An 8,495-nucleotide genomic window follows, 5' to 3' on the forward strand; every position below is an offset into this window, starting at 1 on the left:
CCATCTCACAGACACTCACCTGCATGTTCAGGCCATGAAACAGGATGAGGTATTTAATGCTGATGGCCCACATGAGCCAAGTCCCACCTACCTCAGCCACAGAAAATTTTTTCACCAAAAAGCTCGTGTGTTCAGAACCTTAAATAAAGACCCCTTGCCTAGCAACCATATGACACAATGTAGGCCAAAGATGTTCTGCCCTTTGGAATACAGGCCAAGGGTCCAGCCAAATGTAGACCCAAGTAGAGGGTGCAGTCCTAAAACAGGAACCTCTGCCTGTCCCCCACAAAAAAACAAAACAAAACAAAGCATCCCATGGATAATGGTAAAGGCTAAAACTGAATACTCAAAAAACAGGCTCACTCCTCTGATAATGGACTCCCAGCTTTGAGCCCCTCCTCTCTCTCGGGAGTCTGTACTCCTTTCTACACAGTAAATTCACTTTTGCTTTGCACACTCCTGGACTCAGCCCTTTATTTCTATACTGAGAGAGAGTCCTGGACCAGGGTGTCCGGCATCCCCAATAGGAGTGAAATAACAGTGACCCTGCAGTTTTTCTCTTTCATATTATTAATACCATAATAAAATTAATCATGGTGTTAGTGTTAAACAAGCCCTGCATTCCTGGAATGTATCCCATTTGCTTAGTCATTTATTTAGCTTATTTATTGAATTTGATGTCCTAAATTCTTTTTCTTCATATTATCCTTTACTGATGAAAAATTCCAAACAAAGGTAGCCTCTCCCTAAAACTGCCCCCCTCCGCTGCCTTGGCACCTGCCCTTACCCCTGTCACAGCTACCAGGGCGCAGAGCAGAAACTGTCCCAGGGCCCTGAAGCCCTATGTGTTCGTTAAGTAGCAGCTTAACAATGTTAGCTGAACAAGTAGGTGGTGCTCCCAGGGCTGCCTGCCACAAGCCAGCATCTCCCAAGATTATCTTCAAAATCCATAAAATTGGCACTCGCTCAGGTCTGGCGAAGGGCGAGGACTCTCCTCCTCCGTGACAAGCGTGGCATCTGCATGCCAGCAGCTGCCCCACTGCCTTGGGAGCACGCGTGGGCTGCTTCCCACCCCGAGCTGGAACTGCACCTCTGCCCTTCACCCCATCTTCAGAGACCACACACACATATCCACACAAGGCTGCTGGGGGCAACTTTAATAAGGCAGGGGACTTGCTTTGCGGCATCAAAGGTCAAAGAGGAAGGGCATCATATCTGATTGGCTCATGCACTGGCTGGATACTTTCCAGCTGGGTGGCAGCCAGGGCGCGGGCCTCCTCGGCAAAGCGGTGGCGTCCCTCCTCAGTCAACTTCCAGAGGCAGGAGCAGGGCCAGGCGCTGACCTCAGCCTGCTTACTGACCGGCATTTTCTCAAAGCTGTCTCGGAAACACAGATTGTGGCGGATGGTGTTCTTCCAGCCTTCCGGAGCCGTTCGGAAAAACGGAAAGTGTTGTCAAGTGAAACTGTAGATCTGCTGCACGTTGAGGCCACGAGGGGAACTGTTTCTTAACGCCACGGCAATTAGGTGGAAGTAATTGAGAGGGGGCCGGGCCAGAGCCTTTCCTCCTGGCCGCTGGGTTGCTGAAGCCTCCGGCTCTGGAGGGGGGCCCTTTGGTAAGGGGACAGGAGAGCCACACAGGAGCTGTCATCCTTGTCCTCGGCCTCCTCTTCCGTGAGCTCCCAGCTACTGGGGGAAGACGAAAAGTGCTTTGGCGACGGAGACTGCTCGGGGGAGGAAGGCGACAGTGCCCAGCCCCCGCAGCCTCTGGGCAGCTGGCATCTTCCTGATGGCAGGGCAGTCGAGGGCGAGGGACCGCGCCCGCCAGTTCCTTCTTCTCTCTAGCCCCTTGGGCTTCCAGCTTTCCTGGTGGGTACATGATGTTGGGGTTCACCCACATCCACAGGTTGGGCTCAAACTCTGGACCATCTCTGTCAGCACGGGGCTTCTTCTCCAAAGGTAACCTTGGTGGTTCCACTATTTGAAGCCTGTACCTGGCAAGGTTCTGCTCAGCCATAGGCAGGTGCGATGTGAAGGCCAGAAAGGCCTTGTTCCCCATGTCCCAGTCCAGCAGTCCCAGGACCTGGCCACGGAGGCTGGCCCAGACGTCGAGCTGCTGGAGTTTGAGGTCCACCTTTAGGAGATCACAGCGGGCCCAGCCACGGACAGAGGGAGCCAAGAGAGACTGATGTCCTAAATTTTTAATACATTTTATCTTTAGCGATATCTCAGGTTCATATTAAAATTAAGATGAAGGTAAAGAGATTTTCCAAAAATATCTGCTGCCACAGTGGCATAGTCACTCCTCTTATTAATATGAACCTGGCCAGTGTAGTATAGTTGTTATGATTACATTTGCTACATCATTAACACCTCAAATCCATAATTGACACTAGGATTTTGTATTGAAAACTTTATGAATTCATGCAAAGTTATAATAATGTGTGTCCACCATTTTATTATACAGCATTTCATTACTCTAAAATTTTATCTGCCTAGTCACCCATTTCTTCCCTCTACAATCCTGTCAACAACTAATCTTTTTACTAGATTCATAATTGTGCCATTCTGAAATGTCACATAGTGATGAGCACGTATAATTGTTCACGTCAACTTCTTTTACTTGGTAATACACCAAAGATTCCTCTGTGTGTTTTCATGATTTGTTAGCTCATTTCCTTTTAGCAATAAACTATTTTCTGAATGATACAACACAGTTCACTCATACATTCACCTATATGAGAATATCTTAATTATTTCAAAATTTGGTTGGATTTTTACATTATTGCTCATGAGGAAATTTGATTTTTTTCAATCACTGTGTTTGTTTTTCAGGATAATATTCATTATAGGAGTAGTTCAGATGTATTCCTCCTCATCTTTTGAAAAGCATGCAGAATTACATAATTTCTTTCTAAAATATTGGAAGAATGTATCAGTGTAGATATCTGGGCCAGGTGATGCTTTCTAGGAAGATTTGTAACTCTGTATTTTACTTTAGAGATATTTGTTAATACAGGTGGTGAATTTCTTCTTGACTGAGTTTATCTTTCAAGGAACTTGTCTATTTTATTTATGTTAGCATGGTTCTTCATGAAAATCTGTATTAATATCTCAAGAATTTGTACTAATATCACATTCTTTTCTTCATTCATAATTTGTGCATTTTCACTTTTTCTTGATCAACCTGAGTGGATAGATGTTTATCACCTTCACTATTTCCACACATGGTTTTGTTACAGTGGCTTTTCCCATTTTTTTCCCAGTTTTACTGACATTTTTCTTCTGTCATAATGAAGTTGGTCATGAAAGCAGGCTGGTGTGCAGGCGTTGAGAGGGACAAGCACATTTAGGTTGCTTGGCTCAGGGTCAGTGGTGCGGCTTTTTGACCTTCATGACCTTGAGGCCATGCTCACTGCCATGTCCTGCACTGTGCAGTGCTGTGGGTCATGCTTGGTGCTGAGATTAATTCTAGGCAGCCAAGGGGTGAGCTGAGTTATGTGTGGGGCTGAGGCCTCAAGCCAGCAAGGTTCAGGAGATCACACGTGGGTAATCTTCTGATAGCAACAAGAAGTACACCAGAGGTGCACTCGCTGGCCTTGGTGGACATGGTCCTTCAGGGAGCCTCTTGGCCCTCACAGCCACGGGTCCCTGTACCCAGCAGTGACTACAGCCCTAGGCTCCACCTCTTTCCCTGTGGGGCTGGCCTTGTTCCCCTCAGTGGTACTGGTGACCCTGCTCCTGGAACAGAGATTGGGGAGCTGTGCCAGGGTTGAGGTGGCTAAGGCCAGAGGTGCCTTGGGGTCCCTGAGGGAGGCGCTGCAGCTCCTGGGGCTAAATTTTACTGATTGTATCTTGGTTGCTGTAGTTGATTGGGATGGCTACAGGAAGTTATCATAGCCTTTGAAGCTTATAAACCAAAGAAATCACCATGGATCTTAAAGTAAGAGTCTCAGGACGCAGCCCTGACAGGGTTGAGGGTCTCTTGAGTGTCTGCTTCCTGGTTCCTAGATGGCTTTTCCCAGAATTCTCAGGTGGGTAAAGGGTAAAGATACTCACTGTGTCTGTTTTATAAGCCTCTGATCCCGCCTGAGCACCTTACAGCTTTATCAGGCAGTAACACCATCCATGATTATGTTTCAGCATTTAAATGGTACGTTCAGATCACAGCAGATACTTATTTTCACTCTCTATGTGGTGCTGTGACTTTAAGTTGCTCCTCTTTTTCTAGTGTCTTTAGTTGTTGGAAATCAAGTTCATTGATTTCAGACTAATATCAGGGGCTTCAAAATTTTTCATTGTGTTTTTTCTTTAAAAAAGCTTCTGAACCCCTTTCTACAGGCATTTATCACTAAAATTTTTCATTAATGTGCCCTGATAGCTACATTAAACAAGTTCTCTTATGTTGTATTCAATTCAGTTAAATACTTTCTCTCTGCTTGCTCTTGGACTCAGTTTATTGCCATGTGTGCTACTTACTTTCCAAATATTTGAATATTTTCCTGATTCCTGTTTGTGTTATTTCTTTCTGATTTGATTGGTTTGTATTCATAGAGCATAACATATCATTTGATTTTATCCTTTTATTAGTGTATGTTTTATACTCTATGACATCTACTTTGGTAAGTGTTCTATGGTTACTTGAGAGTAGTGTTTTGAATTGGATATTCTTACTGAATTTCTTGTTTCTTGTTCTGTCATTTGCTGAATGACAAGTACTGGAATCTCAAATGATGTTTCTAAATTTTTAAACTATCTTATTGTATAGCATGCATTTGACTTTATTAGATGCATAAATCTTTAGAATCATATCTTCTTGGGTAACTGAACTCATAATTTTGAAATGAATTTTTAATTGCTTATGGGAGTATGGCTATGAAATTAACCTTGGTAAGGCTTGTGTTCCTCACTTTTCAGTTTTTAAGTGTTATTGTACTTACATATTATTGTAGTTCACCTTATCTGTCATCAAACTGGTTTAATTTCACAGTTTATTATTCGATTCTGCTTTATTTTAGATTAATAAATTATTTTATGATTTAGTTGTATATATATTTCAGGAGGAATTATTAACTGCAACTCTTTGTTTTGCTATGATACAGCTGCTTTACCAATGATAGTATATGATTTTAATTCATTAGAGTCCATCTCGAAGTAACTATACTACATTATATGTGATATAATAAAAATATAATATACTTTAAGTCTAGGAAAAATTGCCATTTTTCCTTCAGAACTTTCCTGTGTGTACATTTGGTGGGCTATCTGTTATTCATTTGCAGTGTTATCAAAGATTGTCACAGTCTCAAACTTATGCATTTTTTGTGATATATAATTTACACTAATGCCTATCCAGTACAATTTCTGACACTGTAATTTATATCTTTATGAGTGTTAAGATAGTTTTAAAAATATCTTCCACACTTCTACTTATCATTTTTGAGATTTACTTTTTGATCAGTTAAGCACCTTAAATACAGCTTGATCTTTTCTAGTCTTGCTTTCATGATTTGTTGTGTGGATCAGAACCATGCTCAGCCTATGTCTAAATTCCTAGTCCTAAGGCAAAAACTTTTCTCATTACTCTAATCATTGTCCCATGACTTGGGAGTTTTTCAGTCTGGCTGCTGAGAATGGATGTTTAATCTCAGCTCTCTATGGGCACAAGGAAGAATTTCCTCTAATCTTTACAGATGTCACACCCACAGTCTTAATTTTTTTTTGGTGGGCATGCACTGTTTATTACTTCACCAAACATCCAAACAAGGCCCTCCAAATGTCTCCAGTGTTCTTTCTCATTACTCTGTTCCTCTCCAGATTTCCCTATGACAGCTCACTGACATGATGTTCCAGAATACCCAGCTTCATCACATCAATGCGGGAGTCTGTACACTCTACCTCAGTTCCCTCTCCCTGTGACAGGCCATGGGATCTCTCTGCTAGGAGCTGCAGAATTTGAGAGTTTACTTTATTTTTCTTTTATCTTTCATATATTGTGTTCTTTGCCGCAGGCCTTTTAGTATGAAAATCGGTGATAAATACTGGTTTTCTCTTTAGTGTCTGATTGTCTCATGTAAGGATTTTAAGAACAATTTTTACTTCATCTTGGCTACAAATAAATATAAGCTGAGCTTCAGCATGTGGTATACACTGGTTGGAATACTCTTCATTCTTTTCTTAACTGCTATGTTTTAATCCTTTATGTCTCAGTGTACTCATGTTATTGTCAAGAAAATGTTCCTTAGACCCAGTGTGGATTGAATTTTATTATGTGATCATTAAATTGTTATCTTACTAAATCCATCTAAATTCAGAGTTGTAATTTTATTTTAATTTCCTCTCCCCTAGACTCTAATCCAAATAAGAACAGAAAATTTGTTTTATTTGCAGAGCCTAGTACAATAATGTCTTACACAGTGTGGGTTTTCAATATGTATTTGTACACTGCATGAATTAGTGGGAAAAAGAACATGTTTATATAAAATATTCATATATATTTCTCTCACTTTATTCTTCATATTATTTCAGAATATTGAAAATCCAGGCTGCATTTTTTCATATGCAATATTATTATAACTTTCTTAAAAATTGCTATAGAGTGCTTACTGAGAAACTTAAATTTATGAAAAATTAGAGAAATACAAAAATCTCTACAATAAGATAAATGAAATTACTTAGGCCATCAATAGTTAGGTGGGATCAAGAATGCTATATTTTGAGGTATTATCTCTTTACATTTCCTAAAATATCCTGGAACAGAGTGACAAAAATGTAGACACACACACACACACACAGAGACAGAGAGAAAGAGAGAGAGAGAGGGAGAGAGAGAGCACTTATCCACTGATAAACTCCCCTAAATACCTGATGCCTACAAAATGTTGGGGAAAAGCAGTAGGAGATGGCCTAAGGGTATGGACCCCTGCCACCAATGTGGGAGATCCAGGTGAAACTCCTGGCTTCATCCCAGCCCAGTCCTGGCCACTGCTGCCATTTGCAAAGTAAATCAGCAGATAGAAGATCTCTCTCTCTCTTTTTCTGTATCTCCCTCTCTCTCTCTGTAACTGCCTTTCAAATTCATAAGAAAATCTTTTAAAAAATACAGTGTAACTAGATTTTCCTCCTTCAGTGTAATTCTGAAACAAAATGGACTTATAAATTACATTTAAGCAAAGTGAGAAATATGGCCCTTTTGATGGCACCAAAACAAAGAAGCTCCTGCCTCTCCCTAAGTGGATGTTAAGACAAGTGTTTAGAAGAACAAGAAAACAGCACTGAAAGGTATCCACAGCCACCCGTGATGGAGAGACAAGGACAGAGGGAGAGAAAGGAAGAGAGAGAAGGGGAGAGAGAGGGGGAGAGAGAGAGAGGGAGGGAGGAAGGGAGAAGGAGAAATAGTAGTAGTGGTGGTGGTGGTGGTAGAAGTAGAAGAGGACAAAGAGGAAGTGGAGGAAAAGGGAGAGGAGGAAAAGAAAAAAAGTAGGGAGAGAAGAAGGAAGGAAGGGATGAAGAAAAACAAACAAAACAGTGTAACTCCAGAGGAAGCTCAAAGATCCCTGAAAGTGCACCTCCAGGAGAAACAAGTTTGATCAGCATGCCTACATTCCCCCTGACAACAGAGCCTGCCATGAGGAAGAGAGAAGGCCACACACAGTTATGTTTGTCGAGATGTCAAGGCCAGCTATCACCAGATCAGACAAGCTGTGAAGCAACTCTGACTTAGAGGTGGCCAAGGTGAATATCCTGATCAGGCTGATGGAGAGAAGAAAGCATGTAATCAAACGGCTCTGGATTATGATTCTCGGATGTTGACAGCAAAATTGGGATCATCTAAACTTGGTCCAGAGGACTAATTGGAAATACCCAATTTCATCATTAACCAAAAGCAATAAAAATACAGCAAAGAGTAAGTTTGAGAATGTCTTCTAGATCATGGTAAAGGATTTATATTTAGTTCTGAGATAATGACAATCAGAAGATTCTTTTTTTTTTTTTTTTTTTTTGGCCAGGCAGAGTAGATAGTGAGAGAGAGAGACAAAGAGAAAGGTCTTCCTTTTTTCTGTTGGTTCACGCTCCAATGGCCACTGCAGCTGGTGCATCTCGCTGATCCGAAGCTGGGAGCCAGGTGCTTCTCCTGGTCTCCCATGTGGGTGCAGGGCCCAAGCACTTGGGCCATCCTCCACTGCCTTCCCGGGCCATAGCAGAGAGCTGGCCTGGAAGAGGGGCAACTGGGATAGAATCCGGCACCCCGACCGGGACTAGAACCCGGTGTGCAGGCGCCGCAAGGTGGAGGATTAGCCTGTTAAGCCACGGCACTGGCCCAATCAGAAGATTCTGTAAGTAGAATGACAGGTTTTAATTTCATCTGAAAGTAAATTACTCTATTTTCTATAATGATAATAAAACCAGATAGAGATAATTGAAAGACAGAAAACTATGCAATTGAAGTAAAGACAATAACCAATAATAAAAAAGGTGATTACACAGACCAGAGTG

At 41.8% G+C, this 8,495-nt stretch overlaps 1 pseudogene; it reads right to left on the reverse strand.

Moving 5' to 3' along the window:
- Window positions 1-1,186: 1,186 nt before the first annotated feature.
- LOC133777373 (forkhead box protein R1-like) lies at window positions 1,187-2,058 on the reverse strand (annotated as a pseudogene).
- Between the last annotated feature and the right edge of the window lie 6,437 nt (window positions 2,059-8,495).

This window comes from Lepus europaeus, chromosome 18, assembly GCF_033115175.1.
Source record: "Lepus europaeus isolate LE1 chromosome 18, mLepTim1.pri, whole genome shotgun sequence".
In the NCBI taxonomy this organism is placed as follows: domain Eukaryota; kingdom Metazoa; phylum Chordata; class Mammalia; order Lagomorpha; family Leporidae; genus Lepus; species Lepus europaeus.